This window comes from Sarcophilus harrisii, chromosome 3 (assembly GCF_902635505.1).
Source record: "Sarcophilus harrisii chromosome 3, mSarHar1.11, whole genome shotgun sequence".
Taxonomy (NCBI): domain Eukaryota; kingdom Metazoa; phylum Chordata; class Mammalia; order Dasyuromorphia; family Dasyuridae; genus Sarcophilus; species Sarcophilus harrisii.
This window is the reverse complement of record NC_045428.1, coordinates 398,343,538-398,355,822: the sequence shown is the minus strand read 5'-3', so window position 1 is coordinate 398,355,822 and position 12,285 is coordinate 398,343,538. Positions and strand designations below refer to the sequence as shown.

The 12,285-nt window shown below is 37.3% G+C and overlaps 1 protein-coding gene across 2 annotated transcripts in view; it reads right to left on the bottom strand.

Moving 5' to 3' along the window:
- The window catches only part of WIPF1 (WAS/WASL interacting protein family member 1), a 164,133-nt gene extending 152,953 nt beyond the window's left edge, over window positions 1–11,180 (bottom strand). For both annotated transcript variants that reach the window (XM_031960431.1, XM_031960432.1), the window contains exon 1: window positions 10,975–11,180. The gene's annotated coding sequence lies outside the window, so the exon portion shown is untranslated. The remainder of the gene's footprint in view (window positions 1–10,974) is intronic.
- Between the last annotated feature and the right edge of the window lie 1,105 nt (window positions 11,181–12,285).

Genomic DNA, 12,285 nt, shown 5'->3' with positions numbered 1-12,285 from the left:
CATGATGTACCAATCAGGCTAGAATGATAGGTTAAGCCATCTGGGGGAGGGAGTGGGGAGAAGGAGGGGAAAAATTGGAACAAAGGGTTTTGCAATTGTCAGTGCTGAAAAATTATCTATGCATATATCTTGTAAATAAAAAGCTATAACAAAAAATAAATAAAAGAAAGATGGGTTAAGATAAGGTTGGGATTAGCTTTAAAGGTGAAACGGAAATTTATTTTTAATTATAATTAAATAATTATTTTAATTAAATTTATATTTAATCCTTTCTATTTAATTTAATTTGCACACAGAAAGTTGCTAAAGTTGATCATATATGGGAGTTATATCTGTGTTTAAGGAAAAACGCTTTTGTAGTAATGTTGTGGATGGACTAGTAAAGGAAGAGATTTGAGCCAAGGATGCCAAATTAGAGGTGTGGCAATAATCTAGGTGATAGGTGATAATGGCTCTGACCTGACTCAATATCTGTGTGACCAAAAAGAAGGGCTTGGATACAATAGAGATGTTGGGAAAGGATAAATGGCAGATTTGACAACTGATTCAATACATGGGATGAGGAAGAATAAAGATTGCAGGTTAAGTTACAATCCAGAGATGCCTTTGACAGAAACAGGGTCATGAGAGGAAAGGGAATGAAGTCTGTTTTGGAGATGCTGAATTGAGATGTCTCTAAGTCATCCAATTAAAAATGTCCACTAGGCAATTGGTGAAACTGGATTGAAACTTGAGGGAGAAACTGGATCTGGACACTGGATACTGGATAAAATTTGTGAGTTGTACATAGAGATGGCAATTAAAGGAAATGAGAAGGTCACAGAGAAAGTGGAGAGAGAAAAGAAAAGGAGGCCTAGCACAGAGTCTTGAGGAAGATTCACAATTAGTCAAAAAATCAATTAATCAAACAATTTTTAAGTGTTTACTGCATACCAGATACTTTACTAGATGCTGAAGATACAACAAAATAAAATAGACTGAGCCCTCTTAACATTTATAACTGATGTGAATGCAAACACCAGATGTTATTTTTGAACCTCCATAACAAATTCAACCTTTCTGAACATTTAAACTATGGCTGTTTAAAGAAGTTTTTTTTTTTTTAACTTTCTGTGTTATTATCCTTATTGCTACCGAAATAAACTACTGATAATAAATGCAGGCCTATTTAGAAAGGATGCCTCATGTGGCCCTCCCATACCTTAGGGTGAACATTGCCATTAGTTTTTACTCTTCACATCTGGGGTAGCTATTCTCTTACTTATACTAAGGTTCATTTCAAGTTTATCTGTACATTTGGGTACTGCTTGTTCATTCTTTATGCATTTCTATGATGGTGACGATGATTACTAAGGTTTATATAGAAAATATATGTCATAATAATTACTATTTATATAAAAATATATGTCTATAATATTTTTTCATGATTACACATGTATAGCTATATCAAATTACTTACTTTCTTAGGGGGGAGAAGACAGAAGAAGGGAGAGAATTTGGAACTCAAAATTTTAAAAAATTAATATTAGATATTACTTTTATGTGCAAATGGGAAAATCTTATTCAGAAAAAAGTGTATGTCACTTTCATTATCTAACTTGATAAATCATCTTATAAAAAGATAGAAAAATCAGTTACTTTTTTTGGCTTCAACTTATTTGGGAAGAGGGAATGGGGAAAAGAGGAGAATAAGCATTAAAAAAACACTTACTATGGACTATACTGTGTGTTAAGTATTTTACAAATATTATCTTATTTGATCATCATCATAACCCCTAGAAAGTAAGTGCTATTATTATTTTCCTTTGACAGAGACAGATACCTAATTTGCCCTGGTTCACACAGCTAGTAAGTGTCTGTGAGGCTGGCTTTAAGCATCCTGACTCCAGGTCTAGTGCACTGTCCAGTTTGCCACTTAGGTTCCTCAACTTATATGAATAATTATATCAATTATAATAGCCAACATTTGTATAGTATTTATTATGTGTTATTGTCTCATTTGTTCCTCTTGGGAGGTAGGTGCTATTATCATCCCCACTTTACAAATAAATTGAAGTAAACAGAATTTAGGTGCCTTGTCTAGGTTCACACAGCTAGGAAGTATCTGAGGATAGATTTGAATTCACATTTTTCCTAGCATTCTATCCATTGCTCCTCTTAGCTGCCTCGATTTATAGAAGGATGTATGTATCACAAAGTCCAACTTCTATTATCTTGTCTAAGATTACATGGCTAGTGACTATCAGAGGCATGATTTAAATCCACTTCACATACTAAGCTCTCATCATTATACTACAATGCCCCCCTTTGAGAGTTCTGGAAATTCAGAGATTATGTTGATCTGGTAGAAGAAAAGGCAAGTCCATATGGAGAAAGTGACACTTGGGCTAAGCCTTGAAACATAGGTAGGATTTTGAAAGATGGGGATAAAAGGACATTCAGACAGAAGGGGTGGTGTTAATAAAGTCAGAAAAGCACAAAGGGGTATTCAGTGATGGATGAATAGCCAGTTTGCGTGGAACATAGGACATTAAAAGTAGTGAAAAATAAGATTGGACTAGTGAGCAAGGGGAAAACTTTGAATAATTTAATTAAATGTGACAGGTACAATTGAACATATCAGAAGAAAATTAATCAGAAGAAATTGATGTATGTCCAAAAGATAATTATCAAAGAAATAAAAAAGAAATTAGTAGTGATCTTTATTCAACATTTTATTAAAATGTCTTATTTGCATAACCTCATAGCAGCTTGTCCTTACTAGTATATCTCTATAAAATATAATTATTTTTAAAAAATTTATATTTTTTCATCTTTTTAGCCACATTCCTTTTTAAAATGATGAATATTAGTCTATTACATTTGACTTCAGTGACTCTCCAAAAGGGCCTATTTGAAACCCAGCTGCACATTCCAAAGTACCAGTATGGCTCTATGAAAACTTATCAAAATCCCTTAATCCTCAGTCTTGAGTGACAGAATGAAAATGTACCTGGCCATATCATGCTACTGGTTTGTTCAGTCTCTATGTATATCAGTGATAATGATGAAGACTGCTAATATTTATATCTAAAATGCGTATCACAATAATTACTAACATTTATATAGAAAATGTCTCCTTTATTATCTCATTTGATACATCATCTTACAAGAAGATAGAAACATCAATTGCCTTTTTTGGCTTCAACTTACATGCGAAAGAGAATAGAGAATGAAAGGAAATAAATTTATATAGCACCTTTTATAACACATTTATATAGCAGTACCTTAATATCAGCACCTGTGATAAAAATACCCACGTCTACTCTAACATTATCTAGTCCACTGGCTGCCATTAACATTTGGTGAACTGATTGCCAACATGTGGTTAACTGCTGCTCTAGAAGAAGCAGGAAATTCTGAGCCATTGGGTCTATATATCATAAATAGCAATTGGCTGATATCCCCATATACTAATGGGAGAACATTAAAGCTTCCAGTTGTCTAGATTCCAGGTAAGTGGATATTCTCTGCCTTCATTTCTTTCTTTCTTCCCATTATGCTTTCCTTCACTTCCCCAAAGGTAGCTATTAGGATGAGATGTTGGTCACAAATCTGCCATATAAATCTTATAGGATACCATTGGCTATACTAGAGTTTGGCTCCCAGTTTCCCAGTAGCTGCATCTACCTCTCATTTACCCTTACAGACATTTATAAGCTACAACATTCCCATTCTTATCATTTCTACAAAGATATACAGTTATCAGAAAAGTTAGTGTTCTAAGTGCTCATTGCCTCTCTTGCTACTTATGCCTATGGTGCCTGAAATACATTTGAACTCAGGATCTCCTAATTGAAAGTCCATCAATTTATCCATAGCACCAAATAGTTGCTATGAAATCAACATGTTAGGTTTTGTGTGTGTGTGTGTTTTGGGGGGGGGTGGGATTAGTTTGTTTTAATATCTTGATATGGAAGAATGAGGAGGTGCAAAGTTTTGTATATAGAATAAGTGCTGAATACATATTAGCATAGTGAATAAAGTATTGTATTTGGAATCAAGGTGGTCGGAGTTTGAATTCAGCCTCAGATACTTGGTAGTTGTTAGTCACTTAGCATCTATCAGTTTCCTCAACTATAAAATTGGGATAATTATAACATCTATCTCACAAATTGCTGTGAAAGTTAAAAAAGGAATTTATGTAAAGTGCTGTATAAACCTTAAAGGACTATATAATGCTAGCTATTAGAAGTTGATTGATGATTAAATTTAATTAAAGAAGGCATTGGTAATTGTGAATTAAACAAGAGAAAATAGCACATTTTAATGCAGTTTTCTTTTTACTGTTTTAAGACTTTTGGAACAACTTCTTTGTTTTGTTTTAAACCTACTTATAAAACTTTAGAAGTGACACAGGAACCTGTAGGATTCTCTCTCTCTCTCTCTCTCTCTCTCTCTCTCTCTCTCTCTCTCTCTGTCTCTCTGTTTCTCCCTCTCTCTTTCCCTTCCTCCTTTCTGGCAATTACAACATTCTATCTTGTAGTAAATTTAGTTATTCTAACATCATAGTATTTAAAGCAGAAAAGGATGTCAGATATATTTTAATTCAACCTCCTCATTTTATAGATGAAGAGAATGAAGTCAAGAGAAAATCAATACTTTGTCCAATGCCACGCATATTCAGGATGAAGTCAGGATTTGAAGTTAGGTCTGTCTTCAACTCCAACACTCATTTCATTATATTAGTGTGTCTCCATGAACTCTTGAACATGTCTTACCTTCCCTAGTAGCCTGCAAGTTTCTTGAGGGCATATATTCTCTCCCAATCCCACCTACATCTTTACCTCCCTCAATTATCCCCCCTCCAACTTTAACATTTCTTTTTTTTTTTCATTTTAAATTTTATTTTTTAAGTTGTACATTTACATTCTTTTTTTACATATTTCCATATGACTCATATTGAGGGAAAATCATGAGAAAAGAAAAAGAAAAAAACAGAAGGGAAAAAAAGGTGAAAACAAAATGATCTGCATTCAAACTCCATAGATCTCTCTCTGAATATGGGTGGCATTTTTCATGCAAAATTTATTGGAATTGCCAAGGATTATGGAATTGCTGAGAAGAGCTAAATCTATCATATTTGATCATCACACAATTTTGCTATTATCTTGTACAATAAATATTCTCCTTGTTCTGCTCACTTTTCTCAGTATCAATTCATGTAAGTCTTGCTTTTTGTTTTTGTTTTGGCCAGGCAATTGGGGTCAAGTGACTTGCCCAGAGTCATGCATTTCGTGCCTAAGGCTGGATTTGAACTCAGATCTTCCTGACTCCAAGATCAATTCTCTATTCACTGCACCATCTAGCTGACCCAATTAATGTAAGTCTTTCCAGGTTTTTCTAAAATCAGTTTGGTCTTCATTTCTTATAGAACAATAATCCATTACATTTATATACTATAACTTTTCCTCAATTGATGAGCTAATCATTTTCCACTTCTTTGCCACCAACAAAGAGATGCTGCAAACATTTTTGCACAAGTGGGTCCTTTTCTCTCTTTTATGATCTTTTGGGATATATACCCATTAATGACACTGCTGGATTAAAGGGCATGCACAGTTTTATAGACCTTTGGGCATCAACTTTAATATTTCTGTTAAGGCCATTACCAAGTCATAACCAAGGAGTCATCTTTGACTCTTCCCTCTCATTCATCACTTCCCTTGCCCTACCTCCTTTTTCCCCTATATATTTTTATGTGACTTACATGTAGTATATGTGTAATAAATGAATCAATGAATGAATAAATAAGCGATATCATGTCAGCTCTTGATCCCTACTTTAGCCTGATTCATATGCACAGGTTTAGGTTAGAATGGCTCACAAGGATATAAACAAGGTAGTACCCTGAAATATAGCTATATATTTTGCTGAAACACCCCAATAATCAATGAACTATTTTTATTCATAGAAACAGATTTTAACTCCTCTATAACTCAATAGAATGCCTTAAGATTTGCTTGTGACTGAAAAGTTCCCTTTGTCACCACCTTGGTGATAATCTTCTCTAAATTTAATTCAGATACCTTTCAGAAGATAGAGATGCAATCTATATGGCTAGAATTCAAAGTCTTTTAAGTTTAGTAGGACCAGTTAGTTAGTGTTTATATTCTACTAGGTTAGCCTTTGAGAACTCAGGTTGATCGCCTTGCCAAGACAAGCAAGAGTAGCAAAGGAATTTTGGGGGGAATTAGTAGCAGAGAGATTGTCCAGTTGCACAACAATTAGGAATTAGGTGAACTAGATTAACTTCCAAATTTATAGAGCCAACTTATTTCTCTCCTGAGATCCTGGGCTGCATCACCAACTGTCTGTTAGACACTGACTTTCTAGACCATTTTCTCATCTATAAAATAAGAAGACTTCTAAGATCCTTTCCAATTCTCATTAACAGTTTAGTTTCTAACGATTTCCACCTGTTATCACATAGGCATCTCAGAATCAACATATACAAAACAAAATTCATTATCTTTCCCTCTAAACCTGTCGCTACTCCAATTTCCTGTTCCTGTTATGAGTATTACCATCATTGCTGTCAGCCTGATTCCTGATCTTGGAGTCATCTCTTCCCTCTCATTCACCTCTTCCCCCAATCCCTATGCAATGCAATCATTTTCCAAGTCTTATCAGTTTTACTTCCATAGCATTTCTCACATCACCTCAAATATCTTTCCTCACAAAAATCAGGTCCTTATTATCTCTTGCCTGGAAGAAATATTTGCAATAGCCTCCTCATTGGTCTCCCTGCTTCCATCTGAAATCACATCTTCCAAACTACTGCCAAAATAATCTTACTAAAGCACCATATTTTCATTTAGGATTTTTTTTGGTAAGGCAATTAGGGTTAAGTGATTTTCCCAGGATATTACAGGTAGTAAGAGTCAAATGACTGAAATCATATTTGAATTCAGGTCCTTATGTCTCCCAGGGTTGATGCTCTGTGCACTGTGCAACCTACCCGTCTCCCATATAGGAATTTTTAACAGCAGTCTGTTGCATCTAGGATAAAATATAGACTCTTCACCCTGGCATTTACAATCCTTCATGAGTTAGCTCAAATTTACTTTTCTAGACTTATTTCCCATTACTCCCTTTCACACACTTTTATTCCAGCAATATTGGTCTACTTGTGGTTCTCAAAAATTTGTCTCCCCATCTCCCATCTGGCTGAACCCTATATCTGGAACACATTTCCTCTTCACTGTTGCCACTTAGAATCTTTACCTTTCTTCAAGGTTCAGATGCCAGTTCCGTTGGGAAATTCTACAGTGGAAAAAGTGATGTATTTATCATGACACAGGAGCTCAAATTTCTGTCCTGTTATCCTGGACATTGGGAAAGAATCTAGGTGGTATTGTGGACAGAGTGGACAGGAAAGGCCCTACTCTGGGTCTAGAGTCAGAGAGACTCATTTTCCTGAGTTCAGATCTTATCTCAGACATACTAATTGTGTGACTCTGGGCAAGTCATTTAACCCTATTTGCCTCAGTTTTCTCAACTGTAAAATGAGCTGTAGAAGAAAATGGAAAACCACTCCAGTATCTCTGCCAAGAAAACCCCAAATGGGGTCACAAGGAGTCAAAAATAACTGAAAAATAACTTTACAAAAATGACTTTGGGCAAATCATTTAATTTCTCAGGCCTTTCTTTTCTCTTCTGTAAAGTAAAGCAGTTCATTATAACAGATATTTACTAAAGACCCTTCAAACTCTGGCTCTATTATTACCTCATTTGTTAGTCTGTTTTCTTTCCTCAAAGTATATTGTGTGAATTTATTGATACAAACATATTATTCTAGTGGAATATAAGCTTCTTGAGGACAGAAAGTATTTATTTTTGTCTTTGAACCTCCAGCCCCAATACTGGATTTGATATCTACCATCTGCTAAATGAATGTTTGTTGAATTAAAGTTAACTGAAGGAAAGGCTTCAAGCAAATCAAAATTCCAAGTGGGCAGAATCTTGGACAGGGACAGATTCAGCTGAATAGACAAGCAGCATTTGCAGCTCCCACAACTCAGAAGACATTTTACCTGTGTGGAATGTAGAAGAATCAGCACAGAGGCTGTTAGGTTTATTTTTTCTCCCAGCCACACACTAAATCTTGGCCAGCAATATCATCCTGGAATATGACAAGCAGCAAGTGACATGGACATACTTACTATTGAATAGTAATTGTATCTGTGTCTAGAGCACTATGAGCTGATGATTTTAAAAAATGTTAAGGACAAACCAGTTTCTCTTATTTTCTTCTACTGGCTATTATTTCTTTCTTGTTATTTAGTTTAAGTACAATGTATTAAATGGTATCCTAATGGGCTTATCCAAAAGAGCTTATGGACTTGCCTAAGAGCCTACCTTAGGAGCAGAAAAGGACTTTAGCCTCAGGAAAAAATCTATCTCATTATATTTTAATAGAATCTCTATTCTTAATATTAGATCTTATGCTCCCTTCACTTCTAAAACTTCACATTTGTTGTTCATTCATGTCTAACTTTTTCATGAGACTGAGCTGCTAGCAAACCAGGCTTTTCTACCTCAAGGAGCTTATCTTCTGATGTTCTATCTTTTAGCATTTTAATATGGTCCAGAGGAGTTTTTTGGGCAAAGATATCGAAATGTTTGTCATCTCCTTCTCTAATGGTTCCACCTTTTATCAGAAGTTATCCACTATGACCTATCTGTCTTGGGTCAGAACTCTCCACTATGACCACCTGGGTAATCCTGAACAGCACAGCTCATATTTTCATTGAGTTATGCAAGTCCCTCCACTATGACAAGCCATAGCATCCAGGAGGAACAAACCTTACAAAGCCATTTGCAAATAAATTTCAGTAAAAACTTTCTTGGGCTCAATTTACTGATGTTTGAAACGGATAATTTGTAGACAAGGATGCCAACAATTTAAAATGAAGTTATTCTATTGTACTGAAATTGCGGTTGGAATGGGACACTGGCAAAGAAAAAGTAACTGACACAGGAAAACTGTCCATACTCTCTTAAAATATTCTATAGCAAGTGATTAGATGGCTTTGGTGTCTCAGGAATGACTAGTTTGTTCAGCACTTGTATTAATACTATTCAGAAATGAAGTTCAAATCAGATCGACAGTGTCAACAACTGGGGGTTTTATGTAGAACCCAGAAAGATTCTGGAGCCATGGAACTCCATGGCTAGAATGTGAACTATAAGGGGCAATTACCACAAAATGATAAGTGACTTTAAAGATTTTAAAAATGATCTTCAATTGAAAAAGATGTCAATACTAGCCTGGGAATGTCATTTTAGAACTTCTATAATAACATCCTTCACACTTTTAACATCTATTGGTTGCTATTTCAGCCACATCACATCTTTACATACATTATGAAATTCAGATATTGAATTTCATAATAACTGAAACATTTTGTAAATAAGAAGACCAAGGCTCAGAAAGATTAAGAGATTTGCCCATAATCAAATAATCTGAGCTAAAAAATCCCAGAAGCAGGATTTGAACACAGGTCTTCTTGCTATTAACTCCTATAGTTATTCATTATTTCCCTCTTTCTTTTTCATGTAAGACTAAGAGAGACAAAAAAGAAACAAAAGGGGTGCCCAGATCTAGCCTGGCTCTGACCAATACCAGTTGTCTAGGGCTTGCCTTCAAACAGACCCACCCTTTGTTAAACTAAGAACTTTCCAAGTCTAGTGCCAGTTCTGCATTTGGACCACCTGGCAGAATTCCTGACTGGGTCAGCTTGTTTCCTTTTCCTGGTGAGAGTACAGACAACTTTTTTTAAATCTTCATAGTCTTCATCTTATTTTAAAGATAAAATAGAAAAGGGCAAAAGAAAGAGTAAGAACCTGGAGAAACAAATTTTTGCAGAGAAGTCTGGGAAAAGTACATTCTACATTTTTGAAAAGTCCTGGGTAGAATTGGCAGTGATTCTAAGGTCAGTGACCATATGCACACACACATGCAAACGCGGATACCAGCAAATGCAAAGAGGGAATGTTTGGAGGCTGGGGTCCAATTTAAGGAAGGCACCGAGAAAGGTGAAATGTTAGTGGATCACACAATAGAAAATAGTTGTTTTATTACTTAAAAATAAAATCGGTGATGGGGATGCTCTACAAGTCTCTTTTAGCTTTTCCCCTTGTTTTGGTGCAGGTAGTGTGCAAATTAGTTCAGGACTTGTTATGCCTCTACCTAGAGCAGCTGAGTACTGGATTTTTGCAATCTCGCCAGATTGTCCCTGAAAGTCTGGCGGAGCCGCGGAGGGACTGTCAGCTCGCTTTGTCCCAGGGTGCAAGGGCAGCATCACAGTCACCTTTTCCCTAAGATCTCTAAACATCTCTTGTCCTTCGAGCCCCGGATAGCCCCATTCCCGCAAGAAGGGAGGAACCAAGAAGGCGAGGCACTGGAGAAAGCGCCTTGCCGCGATCCAAAGGAAAAAGTTAGCCACTTTGTGAAAGCTGGATGAAATTGCTTCGAACACATCTGGGAGAGTAGGGCCTGGGAGGGGACTGATGTTATACAACGGAACCCACTCTCGAAGCAAACAAGGGATATTTCGACATCTTTTTTCTTCTTCTTTTCTCTTTACCTCCCACGTCACCATCTCCTTGTCTCCCACTCACACGGATCCCCAAAATAACGTTTCCAAATCCCCCCTCCCAGCCCGAGGGAAGAAACCGGGCATTCACTTCTGCAGATGTGTCTTGCAGACCCGAAAGAGGGTCTCCAAGCCAGATGTTGCACTCAAGTAACCTCCAGGCTTCAAGAGCTCAGCCAGTCTCCCAAAACCTCACTGGTTGACAGGCGCACACAAATATTCATCCAATCCCCCACCCCACGCCCAACCTCCTGAGCTGGAGTCCGGTTCTGAAAGTGGGGGGTGGGGGGAAAGAGAAGATAAGCCAGGGCAAGGAAGAAAAACGCGCTCTTACCCTGGTGTGCTCCGCTCCTAGAACCCTCCCGGTCGGTTCCCTTTCGGATTCAGGGCGGCGGTCCCAGCTGCAGGCGGCGGCTCCCGCTTGTTCCCCAGCAGCTGCAGCGCACGGGGCATTTTTCTCTGGGAAACTTCTCCCAGGCGGGCAGGAAAAGCTTTCTGAGCTCGGAGGCTACGACCATCCGGGAACTTCGCTGTGATGTAAACCCTCCCACTCCAAACATCCCCCCCTGCCCCCCGCCCCTCTACCGGCCCTGCCACATGTGGACTTAACAGGCCGCTGCTACTTCGCTGCTGCTGCTGTTGCAGCAACTCTGAACGCTAGAGATAGATGGCTTCTCTCCTATTTTAATTCAACAAACTTTTGACTGCCTGCCGTGTGCGAGGCACTGAGTTTAGAAAGGTGAAAAAGAGTGAAAAAGACGTCTCCTCAAGAAACATATAGTCCAGTAGGGGAATGCCCACTGGGGTCTGGAAGACCTGGTTCAAATTTCATCTCAGAAACTAACTCTGTGACCCTGGACAAGTCATTTAAACTTTGCCTCCTTTTTCTCATTAATAAAATGAGGGGAATAAAAAGGACAAGATGATTTCCAAAGTTCCTTCCAATTCTGAATCTATGATTTCATGTTAAAATATGATGGAGGAATTAACAGAGAGAAGATAAACAGAAGGGTGTGAAGAGCCTCTAGGAATCTTTTATTCGGGTAAACAGGGTAGGGATCAAGGAAAGGTTTCTGGAAGAATGGCAGATAAAGGAAGAGAAGGATTTTTCAGAAAAAAAAAGTGGTATGATTTGAAATATCACAATATTCAGAGACAGGAAATCTGGGTTTGAATTTGTGTTCCATCATTTTCTATTTGAATCACCCTAGGGCAAGCCATTTAATAGTGAGGAGTGGGAAGAGACTGCCTCAGTTTCCTTATTTTTAAATGAAGGGAATAGACTATATGGTCTTTAAGTTTACTGCTATCCCTGAAAGGGAATGTGGAGAGGTGGGAGATTCCAGGAAGCGATCTGAAATAGATATTAGTTCATTTTAGCTAGAATATGATATGCATGAAAGGAAATATGATGGAGTAAATCTGGAAAGATGGGTTGAAGCCAGCTTTGAATGTAGGAATAAGGAACTTCAACTTTATCTTGTTATAATAATATTCCACTGGGGACTTTTTTCCAGCCTCACCTCAATTTGGGTATGGATTGGGGTGAGGGGACAGGAATGCAAAAGTTCCATATGCCTCTGTGTCTAAGTGAAGACTTTACTCACTGAATCTTGGTCATAGTTATCCCAAAATTTTCATTTGA